This window comes from Labrus bergylta, chromosome 6 (genome assembly GCF_963930695.1).
Source record: "Labrus bergylta chromosome 6, fLabBer1.1, whole genome shotgun sequence".
NCBI lineage: Eukaryota > Metazoa > Chordata > Actinopteri > Labriformes > Labridae > Labrus > Labrus bergylta.
The window spans coordinates 30,150,907-30,172,301 of NC_089200.1; the positions used below are offsets into that span (position 1 = coordinate 30,150,907).

Sequence of the window (21,395 nt, forward strand, 5' to 3'; positions counted from 1 at the left end):
CCGCATGCAACAGGAATCATTGCAGAAATATAAGTCAATAAAATCTTATTAAACAAGCATGATCCAAAACTGTTAAACATACCTTTGCCGAATATGATGGAGGCCTGCTAACCTCACTTACATCAATAACTACTCATTCACACATTCACACACCCTGGGGGCACGTCTGGGTTTCCATATCTGTCAAACATCAGCCAGCCTGAAGCACTGACGAGACGCTGTGTTACGGGAAGCAGATACACCCTTTCCCTCCTTCCAATCAGAGGTGTGTGTGTGTGTCTGGGCAGGCGCCTGGGACATGTACCCTGAGGTCTGCTAATTTCAGCTTTGTTCCCCGGTCAGAGACCCGGGAGGGTTGAGAGAGTCTACAACACAACCCACTCCTTCTGTCTCATCTCTCTTCACACGGTTATGATTAAAGGAGAGTCCTCCAGCACTGTTTCACCACATCAAATTCAGGTCTTGATTAATGGGATTCTTTTGCTCTTACCAGTGTTAATGTATCTCGTCTATTGAAAGTGCATTATGACACATCAAATTAATATACCACACTCCCCCGACTTCAAACTGTCACCAAGTTCCCAAGGGGTCTGTGGTCCTAAAATTCAAAATATCCATCTACGTACCAGTGTCAGTTTGGCACATTTGGGGCTCCACATGTAAGCAATAATAAGTATGCAACATCTGGTTCGAGTTATAAAATAAAGCCATCAAGGTAGCACCAATAAATTAACAACATTGTAGAGTAAAACCTGTTTTCACATGTTATTTAAGACTTTTTGTCTCATTGACATATTTACAATATACAAACCAAACAAAAATCAAAACCCATAACCCAACCTAAAGACACACACACCTGCATGCGCGCACTCACACACACACACACACCTACACACATAAATACACTGGGGAAGGAGGGCTACAAATAACTATAAATAAATCTAACTAAAACACATATCAAGGAAATTCCAGTCATCCATATTGGAAATATGCGAAAAACAAAACAGACAAAGGAAAAACTAAACAACTAATATAAATACAAATGCTTTCAAAATGAGTACAAATGTAGCAAAAAGGGCCCCCATTGATTCTTCCCATTTATGATGACATTTTAAGTTACAAGTCGACAACTCTCCACGTGGATAACCAAAACCATTTCTTTCGACCAGTTTCTGAAGTGCAGTGGATAATTTGGTTAATATTGCAGAGTGTTTGTTGTGTTTAGTCTTCAAACTACTTGGCTTGGTTAAGTAAAGAGATCAGACTTTGTGTTTAGAGCAGTACTAATGTTGGTATGCCAGTGATGTATAACGTAACATAAATAATACACCATTTATATGGCAAAAATAATAATAATAAAAACAATAAAATAAGTCAACAGTGACTATCTATGTATATTTCACATGGGAATAAAACCCTTGTCTGCAAGATGAAATTCCTTTTTCTTTTATCCATCCATTGCCCCTGACTACCACTTTACCAGACTTCTGTCTACTATAAAAACAGTAAACTGGAGAATAGTGTCCAGAAAATCAACAAAAAAAACAGGGTTCTTGCACAACTAAATTTGAAGTGTTGGGACCCTGACAATGATGCAAAATTTGACAACTAAAGAGTGAGAATGGGTTGACACTGTACAGCCCTCACAGTGTCATTCTATTCAAAGACACTGCATATATACTGAAGTCTTGTTCACCTCCTGACCTCTTCATTAACAGGAGGAGGGGCAGGAATTCCCCCAAATGCTGGAAGAACAGCTGCTCCGCTCACCCAGAGCGCTGACCTGAGGACATGCAGCTATCTCAATGAGTTCTATTAAAATTCCCAACATCCTGCTGAATGGGCCATTACAGGATTTTAAACACTCGTGAGTGTCAGTCAAACAGCGAGCTAACTCGTGTTCCAGAAAGCAATCCATCAGCCAAAAAACATCCAGACAACACTTCATTCTTTAGGATTCACACCTCACAGAGTGGGTGCAGACACACTCAGACAGGGAAAGTGAATATGAGAATGGCAACTGAACAGGAGGTGAATGAGCATGAGTCAGACGAGGTCAGACAGGAAGAATTATACGCTCTGTCATTGTCGAGTTGGATCACATCGAGCAATTCATCAGGAGCAGTGACAGGTGGAGCAGCACCCAAACTACGGTGGCCCTGAGGATGCTGTATCAAAGAAAAAAGATGAAACTATGCAAAGCACAAGTCAGTAAGACAAGCATCATAATTTACACAACATCTATCAGCATTTAGAAAACTTGCTGCAGACTCACTCAAAATCAGAGCAGATATTAAGTCCTGAGTTTTTTCTTTACTTCTTTGCAGTTGTAATTGTTAGTGTCTGTTTTCCAGATAAGCTTGTGATTTTGTGTTTTTAAACTGTTAGTGGTACCTCCTCTTAAAATGTCACTGAAACATGTCTTACAAACTGCACGTCATTGATCTTTCTCAAAGACAGTGTTAGACTCCCATGCTGCCAACATCTTCGTTCAAAACAAATCAGACTTTCACCAACAAGTGACATCTACGCTTCGATGTCAACAACCTTGCAGAATTGCTTTGCATGCAGATATTTGGAAAGGGGATTAGATAATAAGCCAGTGCCTGGCTGAGGATGCTGGGATGGTGGTGGGGCTAACAAATGAGTGTGTAGTGTTGGCGCAGGCCAATGACAGAGCTGAGGAAGGGATGGAAAATTTTGCAGAAATATACTGTAAAAGATCAACGTCTGAGAGGTTGCATTTGCCATGTGATTGAGGAGAATAAGAAATGTCCAGGCTCTTTTACAGTGCAGCTTGAGTCGATTGCCTGTACTGATAGTACAATAGCCTATTCAGAGTACTTCCTCTGTCTCATAATTCGACAGTGTGAAACAAAGGAAACTTCACTTACTGTGTTAAAGGGCCAGACACAAATGTGTTAAATGATAGGAAACAGATTGTGACATGACACTTATGAAGAGTTGTTCAAGGCACGAGCAGGGAGGCCTTATCCTCTGGTGTTTCAACCCTTGAGGCAACAAAGGCCAAAAACTCGTCTGCCACACTTCCATCATCCCAGCAGCTATCTTTGAATCAAACACTTGATCCAGACAGAGAGAGGATGGGCCAGCACATGCATCCTGTGTAACAGGACCTTGTTATATGAAACAGTCCAAACTCTTTGATACAACACTGACAGCAGCTGCAGATAATGTATGAAAAGCTGATTGTTTGAGCAAACCAATATGTTTGTGTGGTTTGGAAATCCATTTTCTGGATTAAAGTCAACTTGTCTGGTTGACTGCCATGTCTGCCGGGGATTTGCTTTGGGAACTCAGGTTTCTTTTGTGGCTTAAACCTCACTTCTTTTCTTTTAAGTCACTCAGGGCATTAATCAAAATGGTCACTGTGAATCTTGAGGCCATATGCTCTAAGTTTAATGTGGAATACACATTAAAAGTCCATTTAAATAAAGGACAGTGAAATGGACATTTTTCAGCAGCATTTAAACACACAGAGAGAAAAGAGGGTGTTTGTAACACACGACATCATTGAAGTATTGATGGAGGATGTTGAAGCTGTTGGAGGTAATGTAAGTCCAGCATAAAGCAGGGGGATATGTTTTCCACAGGACGGCCTGAATCTGTCCCGTGAGAAGAAAATGGGGCATTTCCACACAGCAACAAGTGAAGCAAAAACAAAAATTAGAGTTGTAATTCAAGCAATCACCAGTGGTCTTGTTTAAATTAAAGGTCTATAAATAGTTCTCCGTTCTGCTTTTGCCACAGAGGTTGACTAGGGACTTCTAGGTGAATTTACATACAGACTATCTTCTGTGTGTACATGTAAAGGAATGGAAATAAAGATTTTTTTTGGGCACAGTTTGATGAAGCACAGAGCACAAGACTCTTCTGAACTGGAAGCACAAACCATTGCCAGCAAGCAAGCACAACAATAAAAGCCTGTATTATTCAACCTTAATGATCTACCATTAAGTATAATTACTGAGTGTACTCATTTAGAGACAGACGGTAATGTTTATTTAATCCTCTCTCGATTTCTGTGGAATGTGATGAACATGGGACTCGAGGCGCAAACAGCAGGACTATTTACTCCAGGGGTGGGGTGGGGGGGGGCAGGACTTTGTTGAGTCACGTACAGTCCAGAGAAACTTAAAACACTACTCCACTGTATTTTGTCTTCTCATTTTCAAAGCAATTGCCTATGTCTGAGTCATTTAATAAAAAGTGACCAGATACACTGCTGCCATGATATATTATTATATATGATTTTACTTAATATTGACACACAGAACTCTGTCCATACAAGGCTCTTTTGCAATCTCCTTTTACTGTTTAATTGGATTTTATTTGTGTATTTGCTTGAGTTATATATTTTGTTTGGTGTGTTAACATAATTTTGCAAAGCCCATTAAGTGAAATGTACAGAAGAGCTAAGATATCTGTGTTGATAATCACAAATGTGTATATTTCTCCCCACCGCAAACTGTCAAAGAAAGACACCTGCATGGATGATAAAGACTTCCTTTCATGATTGTTAACCCAAGAGCCAAGTCTGTGGTCCCTTGGACAAGTAAAACATTTTATTTTGTGGTGACATGTTTTTCCTTTTAACAGTTCAACAAAGTAAAACAATCAGAATCAGATTTATTGTCCAGGTATGTTTACACACACAAGGATTTTAACTTTGGTGAACTGTGCTCTCTTATGTACAGGTACAACATTAAATATCAACAATAAACATAATAAGAAAAGACTAATATAAACATGACTAAATATGAAACAGTGCAGTGGTGAATAGTGTAAAAGATGCTGAAGTAACAATAAATAGTGATTCAATCATCAATTTAGTTTGCATTAATTCAGATCACATTGTTGTCTTTGATAGCTCCTCTGTTTAAAAAAATAGGGTGTTTTAGTTTTGGGTTTTTGGGCTGGCTTTATTACCTAGGGGGCTAGCCAGGGCTAGACCTGTAAACCCTGCAACTAGGGACTACATTTTTTTCTCTGTTTGACAAAGAATAGTTACTGAAAAGAGTTAGCAACACTTAAATCATCAGTAGTCTCATTTGGAAGGGAAGCAGGGTGTGTTAGAAAAGCAGTCACTCCACACTCTGAGAAATATTGAGTGAAGGAACACATTTCTTGGCAGAAAGCAGCCTTACCACCCATTTCCTTTTAATACAATACCAGTATAAAGCACAACTATGCAGAGCATGCATGCTAAAAAGCTTAACTTCAATTCTAGGTAACGCCTCGGCTCTTCATTCATCTCCCGCCCAAAAGGCTTGCAGCCAAGAAGGTGACTAAACATCCTACCCTCACAATCAACCAGCTTGTCACCAGCTCTCTGAATAAAGATAGCATGAGAGGGAGCAATTTGCACAGCTCAGTTAAGACAATTGAAGCCAGATGATGCATGCAATATCATCAGAAGGAGGGCTTTGGTTTTGTTTTATGGGGCTCCCTACCTACACTGACCTATTCACAATCAGGAGAAGAAGAGAGGATGAACCGATGCCTGTTTGCCTGGGCCTCCGGAGTGCGTCTCCTCATCTGACCCTGTTGTTATTTGCTGCTGTTGATGGAAAATTTCGTGAAGCAAGGCTCAGTTTCACCACAAACCCAAACGAGAAGCGGCCAGAGCAAAGAGAAAAAGAGAGAAGGAGGGTTCAATCACAAAAAAAATGACCTTGAGAGGATGTCGGAGTGACAAGATGGAAAAAAAACACACCCACAGGTCAATTAAAAATTCAGCATGGCCTATAACAAATGGGTAGACAAGATGTAAACTTCCTGACCCATGTGTGTCTTTGTTTTAACTCCTCAGTTTGCTCATGCTGTTCAGTTTCAAGGCTGCTGACCACAGAAGGCAACCAGAGTGCAACTGGACAAGAAGAGCGGCACCAAGGCTGTCTTTATCCCTAATTACAAACTACAATAGAGGTCAACTGAAACTGCCCAAACTTTAAAGCGAGCAGCGATGTTAGTTTTATTATCCAGGACAGAAAAAAAAAATCCTAATTCATCCAAACACAAGATGGAAAGCATATTGGGTTGCCTCTTTCCCACGCCAGCTGACTGAAACCAACACTGACTGCAGCTCTGCGAGGCTCAGGGAAAGGTTTAAAGGCACAAACTCACTAAAGCTGCAACATTTCAACCACAGCCACCCCTTTGGTTCAGTCATTTTCCATAATACCACATAATGCATCGTCAACCTCTCCAGGTATGCAGAAGTCCAAATATTGGCACCACTGAATACAACGTTTACCGGCGAAGAATAATTCCCATCATTTCAAGGGAAACAATTAAGCATGCCAAAAATAATTATTAGGACAGGGGAAAAGTCTGACATCGGGGAAAGAGAGAGAGAGGCACATGCAGGCCACTGGCCAGATTCGAACCCTGGCCACCACCCGCCAGGAAGAGCACAGCCTCCGTACATTGGTAAAGCGCATCAACCACTACACCACCGGCACCCCATTTAAAAAAAGAAAAACATTTCTATAAGTAGGGGATGAATCATAATGGCATTTAGTTTTAATGTCATCCTACAGTCTCAAAAGTAATGTATAAGTGCACATTTTATTTTCTACAGTTTCAGTTGTGAAGTCCCCTATACTTCAGAGGATTTACATCTGTCCTGATTCAGATCAGGACGATCACAGCATCTAATATGGGTAGGTTTAAGCATTGTTGAAAACATTTTGTAAATAAATGTCTGTGTTGTTGACATTGAATGTTCTGAATCTGTCATCATGTCTCAATAAAATATGCTGAACAATACAAATGGTAAGTTACTCAGTAAAAGGGGTGTAAATATAAACTAATCTGAATATTAATTTCACAGGATTAAACAAGCCTATCAATTTGTATCGGATTGTATCGCATCGTACCAAATCGAATCCCACCGAATCATTCCATATTTTAATTAATTGTCCTGAATCGGATCATAGCCTTAGAGAATCTTATCAGAATCTTCTTCTAAGGGAGAGAGGCACACCCCTAGTATGTATAAACAACTGCAAGTAAGTAAGTGAGACACTTTGGAAACATTTAATCACAAAGGGTTTCAAAGACACAGGGATAAAAAATGAAGAAATGTAAGAGATATAAATCATGACGTTAAACAGCCTAAAAAAAGAAAGATCTGGCTTACAAATTATGTTTGGCAAAGCACTGTTGTTCAAACCAGCGCCCTTAAATATGCAATTTTAACTTATAACATTTATTTGATTTAACAATTATATAAACAGTTGTGTGATTTAAATCTTGATGTGCAGTTTTGCCCTCAAATGGCCAAATAATTGTCTGATACACTCCATAAGTCGATCCGTTTGACTACATGTTGCGTAGCAAATACTGGCAGTGGTTTATTAGACTGTATTTAAAAGTCTAAATATCAGTATGGTCAGTTTAAAAAAAGTAAACATTTAAATGACGTAAAAAGCTGTAGCTCTAATAACAATGTTCAGATGTTCAACAATTGTTCAACAATTGTTCAGAAACTTGAGTATTTCTGAAGAAGCATTTGTTTGAAGATGTACAAATTCTATAAAATTGCCTCAGTTTGTTTAAATGTTGTCGTCAAGAGAACAGGAAATATTTACATTCCACTTTTGTAACATAGCTTTAGTATAAGTGCTCTGCTACATGCTTATAAACACATGCAACCACAACTGTTTTGATTGAAGATGATACATGCAGGAATCCAGCTCAATAAGGCAGCAGGCGCCATCTGATGATGGAGCTCTGTTAATGTGGGGAGACAGGATCACAGGTCAGAGGTCAGTGGAATATTCCGGACAGCGGACAGCTGCAGATGACAGTCATGGCTCTGACCGGAAGCATTGGAGGAGATGTTTCACCAAAGAATTTAACCCAAGGAGGAGGGGGGCAAGGCCACTGTAAAGACCCCTTAATGTTAACCATCAACAGACAATGTTTAGTGATGCATCAAAGGAGAGCAGAGCTTAGTGTCAGTGAGACGAGGAGGCAAGTGTTCAGGATAAATCATCATGAGCATGAATGCTTTGGTTAGTGGGAATATTTTAGTATTTAGTTCTCCTTTGGAAAGCTCTTTGCCGTTTGAATCATAAAAAACCCAACTTTATCACCTATAGTCCAGGATAGATGATTTAAATGAAACATGCAAGTGTGTGTGTCTGTGTGTTTGAGAGAGAGAGAAAGAGAGAGAGACAGAACACAGACCCACTTAAAATAGTGACAGACATATAGAGCAGCTGAGCTACAAATGCAAGCATCTCGACACTAACAGGGATGCCCCTACATGCTTGCACACACGCATGCATGCACACACACACAAAATATTTTAGTGTTGGTTGTCAAAGGGCCTAGAGAGGTTTTATGTTTACAGAAAACTGTGTAAATGATTAATATGTTCATTATTCATTAACGGTGATCATGCTTGGTCAGTCCATCAGCTAATTATTAGCAGAGAAACATAATTATCCAAAGAACAAAAAAAAAGGTTAACAAGTTAAACCATTAGAGTTCAAAAAGATGTCAACAACATTATTGGTCATCCATCCAGAGAGTGCCCTTAATCTCCTTTTAAACATCACTGCATTGTTAAAACAACAGACTATTTAACACTTAAGTTTGACTTTAATCAGACAATGACTTCCCCCATGTAGACAGTTCCTCAGAGCGTTTCTTACCTCAGCCTCCTGCAGCTCCCTCTTAGCTAAAACCAAAGTCAGTAAAGATTTCCTTGATCAGAGATTGCACGCTGAGCTTCTCCTCCTGACAGCATGACACACACTGAGCGGCTGACACTCTCACACCAGGACTGCCACTCTGAGTCACAGAGTCAGACAGACACACACACACACACACACACACACACACAATGCTTGGACTGAGCAGTGGGGTTGAGAGGGAGGGAGCGGCCCCCAAACTGCCAAATTCCACACAAGACAGAAAGAGAAATTATACATTTAAGACTCATTTAAAAGACAAAAAACTGCTTCATTTGCTTCCCACGCTGAAAGCATTCACTTGATTCCAGTGGTTGAATTGTTTTTCTCCCCCTCAAAACAAGGATAAACCATAACCATGCTTTCAAGAGTCAGATACTTCTTTTTATGGCACTATACAAATAATGATTGATTGATTGATTGATTGATTATCACTGGTCAGCTTAAACATGTAAACATCCTCTAGTTTGATTGGTTCTAAAACATTTTGTCTCATGGATTTTCTCACTCTTCTTTGTAAAATCTGTCTACCAAACAAACAACACAAATTTGCAGCTCCTATACAAATCCAGGCCACAGTCTGCTGACCATCAAAAGCACCACAGCGAACTCTGGGCTTCTGCCAATCGACCCAGTGGCGATGGAAACCTCCAGAGTTCTGATTTGTGACTGCAGGAAGGGGGGGGGGGGATTCATGAAAATTAAACAGGACAGTGCTATGATGTTGACTAAAGGGGGGCACAAAAAGAGAGGGCATTACATATCTGGCCCTCGCTTGATAAATCTTACATGCCAGAACTGAGCAGGCCACTTAAAAAGCCCAGTTAGGCCTGAACCAAAATAGCATGGTAAAGTCAGGATCTAAATAGATCGCTTTGAGTTGGCAGCACCTGGCAGCTAGAAGACAAATGGCCTCGGCTACTGGGACTGGTTACGCACACACACACACACACACACACACACACACACACACACACACACACACACACACACACACACACACACACACACACACACACACACACACACACACACACACACACAACTTGAGACCATAGAATAATCACAAACACTCCACATGTTGAATTCATCTTGGTCAGCAGATCTAATTCTAGTATTTGTGGGTTGTTTAGAGCCAGAGAGTGGATGTTTAATACACGGTGCACAGCAGAATGAAAGGGTGTGGTGTGTTTGTCTCTCTGCTGGGGCTCCCTTCAGGCTTTAACAGACACAGAGCTCGGGATATTTTAGTCCCGTTCAATAAAAAAAAGACTAGGAGCCCGCTGGGACAGAGCAGATGGGATTATTTGTGGTGCTTGTTACTAGGTCCTCTGTCAGTGTGTCAAGTCATGAGCTGCAGAAAACATGTACTTATCTCAGTGATGTCACCATATTGATAATGCTAATCTTCTGGCTAATCAGGAAGCAGGATAAAGGGGGAAACTCAGTCAGGGATGAATAAACATCTTGGTTGCTGAAATACGCCCATCTAGATCGACATCTACCTAACATATTCCAAACGCATGAGATATTATAACAATTCAACCTCTGTATTTTTCTATGAATTAAGAAATTAGCTGTTTTTGAACCAGGCAGTAAACATGTTTATATGTGCTTATAAAAAGTATATTTTAATATGAGAATTAATGTGGATTCTTTGGCTTTTGGAGACAACTTCAAGTGGTCACTCTGGGAACTGCAGATTTGCAGTTTGCATTGGCTTTTTCAAAACTGAAGGTTGCAGCTTGGTAACTCAGGATCTAAAAAAGAACTAATACAGTTGCACATGCTTTAACTATTGAGTTATTTTATTAAGCATTTCCCATTTAAAGTGATACCATCATGAAAAGCACTGTACTTCCCTTAAGTAACTATAAAACATTGGTTAACAAGAGGAAGGACTTTTATAGTTTCTGGATGTTCCCATTAATGACTGAATGACTGACCAACAGTCCTCGCTGCTTTTTTTTCATCGACGACCTCCTGGGGAGAAGAATTAAAAAAACAAAAATCTGGGACATATGCAGATGGAAGCAGCTTTCCAAAAATATGAGTCAACAAATATAAAGAGATTCCTCTCTCCAAGCAACATGCTGAGTTTATTATCATAAAACAGGTGCACATGGACTCAGACAGCACACACACACACACACACACACACACACACACACACACACACACACACACACTCCTACACAGATGCAGTTTTTTTCCCACCACAAACAACCAAACATTCATGTGTATTTAATCAAACACCCACTTCCACATTATAATATCTCTCAGTTCAAAAAAAGGTCTTTCAAGGGTCAGTTGACATCAACAAAAAATGAGAGCATGTTGTCAGGACAACCTTTGTTTTCACTCCAAGGAGACCAAATGACACTAACAAAAACAGAGCCTATGTCCTCTCATGATGTCATACTGTAAGCGCAATATATCCTCCCAAACTGTCAAATAAATCCAGCATGAAACCAACAAAAGGAACATCCAGAAGAGCCCTAAATTAAACATATCAGACATATAAAATCAATGAGGCCACATATTTAAACAGCAACACGAAGAGGACAGCTGAAAAACAAGATCAGATGCCCTAAAGGCTTAGAGCAAAGTTTGACCAACCAGTGGGTAAGAATATGTATAATTGTGCCTGGTATTGGATGGAGTATTTTTATTCTGGAGGAATGATGAGCTTAATTAAACAAAAATCTTTCCTAAAACATGCAATCTGCAGTATATATACTCACACTTTAAATGGATGTTGTGCCTAAAAATGTAATCAATTTACACATGTTTAACTTCTTCCAAACCACAATCATCGATCTTCCTGCCACTGAGTAATTACTGCTGGGGACAAACCACAGAACAGCCTGTGTCAGCGCTCATTTTAGGTATGTATCATAGCTTTCTGGGAACAACAATTAGACTGGGTTAATGCAATTGCTGCTGAACCGCAGAGAAAACATCTGTGGTCACATGTTTTTTGATCATATTCTAGTTTCTTTGAAGCTGACGTCCTGTTAACAAGCCAGGTGATATTTCAGATTTTTAGACAAACAAAGCAGCCCACTTCTGGCCATCTGTAGGCCCAGACAAGTAAATACACCAGCAAAGAAATGCATGATCCCCCCTTTCAGTCAACCACTCAAAATCATTTCCACAAAGATGCAAACACACAACCAACAAAATATCTGCTTGCATGATAACCAGACCACCTTTCCTGTTGTGCGGGTAAGCATTGCACATCAACATCAATGTCAGTAAATATTTTCTTTTCTAAGCCAGTCTGAAATACTTTCCAACCTGAGAACTTTGCATATTAGGGGCTCTAAATGACTCAAACGTAAGAATGGGATTTTCTCTAGTATACTGATTTAAATGTCAGCCAGGTCATGATTTCAATGGATGCAAAGTAATCCTTGCATGCCAATGTCCCCAATCAAAGTGTGTCCAATCATATCATTCCTGTTTAGAAGCTCAAATTGTTATTGTAAATGTCATACAACATTAGAGTAAGGATCCCTCTATTTTCTTTGAAAGTAGATTGTGATTTCTCTAACCCAGAAACATCTGTTATGTTAATCTCATCAAAGACAAAGTCATTTTATTTTATTTTTATTTTTATTTTATTTAATGGAAACTGCTTGCCAATGGATGCCCCAGTTAGTTTTTTTGGTGTTGTAGTGTGACTTCAGTGTTTAAAATGTTTAGTTCAGATTAAACATTGTAACAGTTATTTAACAATCATGCAGATACTGGAGGACTGAGGCAGGATTACAGCAGCAACTGGTGTGTTATGCAAGCTAAAAGCTGTTTGGACACATGTGGCCATTAAATACCAATCAGAGCCTTTAAGTGGAAAAAATGGTGCATTTGCCCAGAATGATTACACCCCCTCACATTGCATCCAGCTGAAGAAATAATTTGGGGCAACTTCAACACGTGTTATACCTATTGGTCATTACAGGATCGTTGCTGGACGGCTTGCCTGAACAACATCCCCCCCATGTTTCCTATCCCTCTTCCTGCATTTTATCCCATATCTCCCCCTATCCCTTTCCAAGCCCGGCGCAGTCTAGGCCTGTGAAGGCTGTTTCGTCATGAGCCGGGGATCCGGCCGAAGATTTCTGCCTTTTAATAAGGCAGTTTTTCTTACCACTGTAACTTTTGCTGCTTTGCTAAAGTGCTCATGATGGATAGGCCGGATCTTTGTAACATAGCAATAAGTAAGGTCTTCTACCTGCTTTTTGTAATATAGCAATGAGTAAGGTATTTTACCTGCTTTTTGTATGTGTAAGTGTCTCAAGATAATACTTGTTATGAGTTGACGCTATACAAATAAAAATGTATTGATTGATTACGCTTCAAAATGTGGACTCAGGATTTAAACCCAGCCAAAAGCTGCATACCACTTTAAGGGAGAAGATGCTGAGCAACACAATGATAAGATACTTTGCAAACTAGATGTATATAGGTCTGTAGTGAGGTCAGATAACCCTGTAATTCTGCTGTGTTGAGAACTGAAAATAACGAGAAATTACTGTAAAACTACTGCCAACATAATACCAGAGGAGATAAATGGCCATAGAGGCAGCAGTCTGAAGCTGCTGTAGTAAGAGACTGAACTCTGTGACTCCACACTCTGAATTTATAGTCTAAATTCTGGACTCAGTTCTGAATCAGCCACACATGAGCCAGACAGAGATCATCTTCTTCTGTCCCTCCTCCCGTTTCCCCCCCGAATGAAACAGAATCTCTCAGACCCCCCACTCAAACTGCCTCTTCCTATGACATCAGGAGTCAGGACAGAAGTGACAGGGAGGGAGAGGTAGGGATATTTTATTCAAACACGGAAAGACTGAGGAATAAAGATGAATATCTTGAGTTTAAATGTAAGACAGTTTAATATGCACACAGCTGTTATCCTGTCACATGTACATGGGAAGGAAGAGTTGAGCTTTTTTTTTACAAGTCCCATTTGACCTCCATCTGCCCGTAAAAGAAGTATCCCATACAAACACAGCAAGAAAATGTCCACACATTTTACAGGTTTTAAGAGAAATCATCTTGTTTTTTTTAAACGTTGGCCTTGTCCTTTACTTATTTGTTTGGTCTTCATGATTTAAGTTTACAAAAGTATTGGAAAAACTTCATTATATATTATACATGCCAGCTGGCAAACAGGCTTTAATGCTGCCTTGAAGTCCTGACAGGAAAAGGTGCCAAATGAAAATCACTCACTTTTGAGTGCTCAGGCTGTTACTTTATGTGTCTGCAAACTTTGCAAAAAAAGGGATCTGCAGCAATGGACCTTTCTGATAAATCGTGAGATGCATTTTTAGAAACCAGAAACAGCCATGACATTATTTTTATTCAGTGCTAGCATAGTCCATTGACAAAAAAAACTCTAATTTGACATACTTCAATTTGGAGCCCCACAAGGATTCATTTGCATCAATTTAAGTTTGTTTAAGAGCTTCTGGCTAATGATAAGGTAGACCCAAAAATATTGAATACAAGAATCCAGGGTCCAGGTTTAAGCCATCACTAGACTCAGCCCTTTAGTCTCATGAGGGTTTGCTGCTATTTTTATGCCAACTAAAGACACACAAACTCTTACACGCAACAGCACACACTAAATTCCATCACTTTAATATTGTCAAAGATATATAATTGAATTGGGCCCAGCATCAAACACATTTCTTTGGCAGCCACACAGGAATCAAACGTCCAGGAAAAATAACTGCCCAAAATATCTCATCAAAAGGCAGATTACTGTAAGCTGAAGCTAATGGCCATGCCTTATCAAGCATGATGAATAGCAGAGAGTCATTTAACAGGTGAACTGAGGAATGTAACCCGGTGCTTACCGTTCACAGCCCAGCTGTGGAACAGACCCCGAGGCCCGGATGACTCAAAGCTACAAACGTTTAGTGGGTGCAGACCAGAGACATGCAGAACCATGAGGGTCTCAGAGGACAACTGGAGGCCTTCTTTTTTTGTACAAGGAATGATGCAGAATTCATATATTCTTTGTAATGCCCAAATAATGTTATAAAAATAAATATTTCTTCCACCCTAGGTTGATTTCACTTACTTGGTAAATGTGCTACAAAGAGAGGAAGAGAAAGAAAATTACATTTAAAAAAGAATACTGCACATATTGTAAGCACTTTGATGCTTCAAAGACCCAACAATTGCATTTTGAATGAAAATAACATTACCCAATTAAAAGGCATTTTTCAATATCAACCATGATTACTTAATTTTATCGGAATAAAGTTACAGATTATTTTGTAGTTTGAAATGATGCAGGAACATCTCCATCTCTAACCTTAAAGGGTACTGCTGATTTTGTGACCCTGGTCTCTATGTTTGCATATCATGCATTCTAAATGATGAACAGATACAATACATGTTGTAGTATATTGCTAGAGCAGCCATAAAAACAACAGACTGTAAATAAACAACAGACTGTAAATGCACAAACTTAATTCATGCATGCATATGTCCAGCACAACTGCTTAATTATACCGCTAACATGCTCAGATTGTTTTAGGGGTCTATCAAAATACCAAATAAAATATGTTTTTTTCTTACTCTCTTCGAAACCTCCCCACTCCTTTTTATTAAAAATAATTATAATTGTATTTTAGGTGAGAGAATACATTATATTCCAAATGTAATGTGCTATTTGATGTAAAGCGTGCCATCTTTTTATGTCTTATAAAGTTTGAGATGATGTTGTAGCTTGAACAGGTTATGTGGTCCCTCTATGTCCCTACTGGCAACAGTTAAAAAACATTTTTTAACTTCTAAACTAAAAAGTAAAAACTTTTCAAGGCCCTTAAAAAAAGTCAAGTTTTGGGCCCCATATTTGTAATGAGGCCTCTGTAATTTGAGCAGATAAGAAGTGACTGACTGTCACTGACCATGCACGGCTGGTTGAAGTTGCTTAATGGTAATGGTGAAGTGTGAGCATGTTTACCAATGAGGTCAAACAGGAACTGCTGACACTCAGTGTGGAGGAGAAGCTTTAGTAGTGCAGAGTAAAGATTTATGGACCTTCCTCAGCACATCCTGCTGTTGAACTTGTCTTGGATTACCATCCTCCTGCTGTGCATGACTGCCGCCTTTGTCCACAACAGACATGCCTCATATTAAATCTGGTATTCCACTTCTTCAACTGTCACTGATCCACTTATATAACGCTCCACAAATCTCATCTCATGTCCTTCTCCTCTTACCCCCTTTCTATTTAACTCTATCTTCACTTGTAGTTTAGTTTGTTGTAGTTTACTGACTCTTAGCTAGATGCTACAGCCACATGCAAACATTCCTTCTAAACACAAACAACAATATTTAAAGGGACACAAAACTTTAAGAGATCCTTTTCATGGTGCACAAGGCACTTAATGTGATTTAAACGTGGTTCTTTCTATGAGAACAGAATCCTTTTTAGCTGTTTGCATAAGTCCAAGCACAAATCTAACACTAGAAGTAAAGATATTTTGTTGATTAACAGTTACAAATATAATGCATCTACACTTAAACTCCTGCTTAAATGTAATGCTTAGAGGGAAACTCAATCTGTCTTGGAAAGTGATCAATTCTGATCAAAGTTTTATGCAAATGTAGAATTGTATCTGAACTAACCATATTAAGCCCAAAGTCACAAAACAACCAAAATACACAAATTAAACAAGGCAGCAGCAGGTTTATTTAAATCTCTGCAAGGAAACATTACTGTTATTGTGAATACATTCAGACGGCTTCAACAAATACATTTCTCAGCTGTCTCAAAAAAGCACATCAGTCTTTAACATGAATGTTTATTTCTGTATGAATCCCTTATCTGTCTGTGGTTTCAAATAACAACCTGAGATTCTTAGTGGCAAAACAGTCACTCTTAGTGGATGTAATTTCTTCTGCCATACATGCTAAATAGGCCTGCACAATATGAAAAACACAAAATGTGTGATAACGTTGTTCAAATGCAATATGAAGTGCAATATATATATCATTTATATATATAAAATTCAATAGTTTATTAGCTTTAACTCAGATGTCTTTTTCTGTTCTTTCATGTTTAACAGTGTTTGCAATGCCCATCTTATCACGAAAAGAAATCCAAAAAGGACTTTTTTGACATTACAAATTGAAGATAGCTAATAGTTAGCTTGAGCTTCATTTGAATGCATCAAAAGTGTGCAAGCATAGCCTTCATACACAGCAGGCTCCCATCAAATAGCATACCGAGTGAGAAAGCACTGCTTTATGACGTAAAATCGTTATTTATTGTGATAAATTCATTTTTTTAATTATGTGTTTAATACAAATGCTCATATTGAGATAACAATTAAATTAACAGCAATTAACTGTGCAGCTTTAGTGCCAACAAGGATTGGGCTGCAGCCATTATGGCAACATTGCTGCTGCAGGCCGAGGCGTTGTATTGACTTTTTCCTCACTAAAACACGTACAAAAGGAAAAAATTGTGGAAGTTCTTTTTTTATTTCTGTCCAATAGTGATCCCTTCAAAAATATGGACATGTAATCAACGTTTAATTTAGATGTAGTGTACAACCTCGTTACCCTCTATAACGTCATATTTGTAGGTCAAGAATAATTGATGGGAAATGAAAGCACACAAACACTGTGCCTGGTCCTTGTTATTTATCGTATGAATACAGACAGGATGAATTAATTGGTGTGAATTTTGGTACTAAATGTGATAAGGGTTCAAGGTCAGGAGGCCTCTAGACTCTGAGGCTGAGAGAGGAGCAGGAAAAGTCTCACCTCGTTGAGTGAAACTTCACACCGTGTCTCCAGGCGGGCAGGATGCCAGGGGCCAACGCTGAGGCTTAAACAGAACATGGCCCATTCGTCACGGCCGCCATTAACGTACCACTGAGGAATAGTTCTGACGTGTGTCCATCTGAATGTTTTACTGCCGATATCCTGATGTGTTCAAGTGAATTATCTGGAATTACAGCGGGGTGTGCAAGTTATGTGAAGGTGTATAGTCCTTTCAGTTGTGATACAGATTACATTTAAAGTTCTATTTATGGTTTCTTCTTCTTTGACAGCCTGCAGTGAACAAGCTCAGATGTACTCAGTCTTTAAACACATCTTTGTCCACATATAACACACAGTCATGAGCACGGGTCAGTTATCAGCATGGTGAGAACTAAATAATACGTCAAACTGACTACCTCGCATCAACCTGCAAACTCTCCATTCAGTATCCCTCGTTTTAAATTCCACCCTCTTAAATGTTTTCACCTTTCAGGAATGTTAAGCTTCTGGCAAATAGTCCCCATGTAGTTTTAATTTTAAGCACGAGTGCACCCCCACCGTCACTCCAGGCTTGCTTGTTAATTGGAGGTTAAATATGAAATGACATCATGCTTGTAACATTTCTGAATAAGAAGGTATAAAAATACCAGCTCTTTTCCCACCCCCTCCCTCCTGCAGAGATCAAATGAGCCCATGAGGGAGAATTTAAAATGACTGCCTTCCTGAAACAGGCCAAACAGTCAGCGTTACAGCCAGGCTGCGTCATGAGTCAGCAGAGGGTCACCTGCTATGACCTCATACAGAGTCTGTTTCACACAGAATAGGAGGAAGGGCTACTGTTAACTGGAAGAGTACACCACTTTCGCAACAACATACTGGTAATGTGTGTCAAACAAGCATTAGCTTTAGCTACGTACTAAAGTAACAAAGCTTATAGTATGCCTAAAAAATGTGCATGAAACAACTGTGAACCAAGATTGTTACCGAAACAAATAACCAAACCCCAAAAAATAACCTTTTGTTGTCATGTTTTTGTACTTTAAAATGTCTTGTTATTTTACATTTGACATGGTTAAATCTGTCCTGAAGGGAATATCTCCAAACTGCCTGTTTGAGCACCTTTTCTGAAAAGTGGAGCAGACAGAAGATGGAGAGGATGGACTTTTCTCATAAATGAGTTTTTTCACAGGCTAGGGATATATATTAGTGTTAGACACACTATGGTAAAGTACATTTTGCGTAACATGTGACCTTTAAGTAGATGATTTCTCATTGCTGTTAGCAGGGTTCCAGAAAAAAAACACTCATAAGCTTCTTATAAATCGGAAGTGTGGGTCAAGAAAGAGACCATAGCCAGATCCAAATGCCAAACACAACATGATTGTGACTTAATTCAACACTGGACACTATGGAAAAGTGAATCTGACTATGGAAAAAGGTAAGAATAAAATTCTTCCATGTGAGAAAACAGTTGTACATGTTTCATAACAACTGTTAAGATTTTCTTCAGCTACCATGTTAATTGGGAGTGTTGAAATTAATAGTTTACACGTTGCATTGTGATATAGACGTGGATTATTCTTTATATATTCAGTGACTGAACATAATTAATCACTGCATGCTGATGTTCCTGGTAGATTTTCCAGCCATGGCTGCCTATTTAATTCATTTGTTTTGTTTACAAAGTAAAGACTTATGTTGACATTGATTTCTTTTTATTTTATTTAAAGATTTACTTGAATTTTTTTCCTTCATTCAGATAGAACAGCAGACAGAACGGGAAATCAGGGACAAAGAGTCGGGAACGTCTCGTGTGAAAGGAGCCACAAGTCGGACCCAAGACCACAGCCTCCGTACATGGGCTTAACCATTCGGCCATCAGCGCAACAACATTAATCTTTAAAGCATATTCTGAAAAATAAGAAAGGGAGCTCATATTTATCTGATTGCTTGTCCTCATTAATGAAAAAGTAGCCATGTGCAGTAAACTGAGGATACAACCCATCATGATGCATCGCGATATCTCATCAAACTGACAGGATGATTCTAATTGAATTTAATTGTGAGACCAGTGAAGATGTACACCCCTAATGTTCATGATATTGTTCCAGACCTATAAGATATTTGTACAAATGTTTTTGAAAATAAAGCACGTTTTTGTTTTCACAAATGTTTGACAAGTATGTAAAATATTTCCAATTCAGAAGAACACAACAAATGAGGAGCTGAGATTAAGATATTGTAGCCTAGCACAACCTTACATCATTCTTGTAGTGCTGCCAATACATATATATATATATGTGTACAGAATGTGTATTGGTTGTCTTTGCAGGTTATGCAATCCATCATCGAGGATTTGGACAATTTGACTGGTAGAGGTCTGCACTATCCAAGTGCTCATCTATTTTTCATTTCAGATTCACTAAAAAAACTGGACGAGAAAAAGTTTATTCTATTCTGTGCCATCTTCATGAACTGTGGGTATGTTCTTGTATGTCTGTGTGCTTGCAGGTGTCTTTGATCACAAGGGATCATACTGTATATTTGGCTGCAGATTCCATCACCAGTGTCTGGAATGTTGTTTCTTATTGATGTTTGAGACACCGCCTTGTGTAGATTTCAGAGCAAAATTCACTGGCAACCTCTCATTTTCTAAAAGTTCCCCCTGTGGTTTTGTGCATTCGCTTAAAACTGAGGCTGCTTATTTTATTTCATTGAATTTCAACTCAAGTTTTGAAATGCTTGTGCTTGAATTTTCACAACAGGCAGTTAGAAGGGTAATAACATGGAAGAGCATCAGACAGAATGCCTAAAATAGAGCATTGAGCATGCCATAATCAAAGATGGATTTTCTCCGTCTGCTTTGCTATGCGTTTAAATAGTGAGGAATCAGTCATCAGGAACCCGCAGCGTGCTTGGTGTTCTGCACAAGCCGACCTCACACCATCAGTTTTGTTTAGAAATGCTCTCTTCCACAACACAAACACACACACTGACTGAATACATCCCATACTTTTACATGCAGACATCTATCCCTAATCCTCAAACTCGCCTCTTGAAGAAGTACAAAAAAGGCCAAAAATGACCTCAGACAGCAAAAATGCACAAAGTGGTTCCCACAAGGGTATAACACACACGCAGACCCAATACCAGAGATGCATCATTACAAAAGAGCATTGCATAAAACATAGTGTGTTAGGAGCATGAGAACACACTGAAGAATACCCGGTGCTCGGCACCGTTAAAGACTCTCGGGCCGAGACAAATTGTGGCTGACCACGGAAGGCCGCTCCCAGCACCAAACCATCAGGAATGTCTCTTTAGCCGGCCGTGCAAAATGCTGGCATAAGCTCAACACAAACCCATTAGTCTGAGACAACGAGGAAGTGAGGTGCGAAGATGAGATGAGGAGGTGAGACATCTGACTGAATAGTCTAGCAAATGAAAAGTGCAGCCCATTGGGAGAAAAAAGCAAAAACTGTAAATCCTATATTCTTTATGGGACAGTAAAAAAACAGACATTTTACCATAAATGAGCATCATATTAGACCCCAAATTATGCTACCATGTCAAAAGGATATTTATTAATAACTAAGCAAGAGATTTTAATTCACACTTTGCAATGGTTTTGTAGTCTTTCTAGTTTCTACAAAAGACTGTAGACACCATATTGAATGTTATCAATAGGCCTATGAAAGTGTTTTTTGTGTGTGTGGAAAACACAGGCTGCAATACGACAAAAGTAAAGCCACATTATATGACACACACACTCTTCATAACATTCAGATAAAACAGATCTTAAAGGGCTGTATGTAGGACAATAAACAAAAGGAGGACACATCTATATAAACACTTACAGTCGTACCTGCATAA

At 39.1% G+C, this 21,395-nt stretch overlaps 1 protein-coding gene across 5 annotated transcripts in view; it reads right to left on the bottom strand.

Moving 5' to 3' along the window:
• Positions 1–21,395, bottom strand: part of palld (palladin, cytoskeletal associated protein) — a 68,352-nt gene that overhangs the window by 38,372 nt on the left and 8,585 nt on the right. Inside the window, exon 1 of one of the 5 annotated variants that reach the window (XM_065956167.1) lies at positions 8,688–9,195. The exons of the other annotated variants lie outside the window; for them this stretch is intronic. The gene's annotated coding sequence lies outside the window, so the exon portion shown is untranslated. Of the gene's footprint in view, positions 1–8,687; positions 9,196–21,395 lie in introns of those variants that run through there. 5 annotated transcript variants of the gene reach the window in all.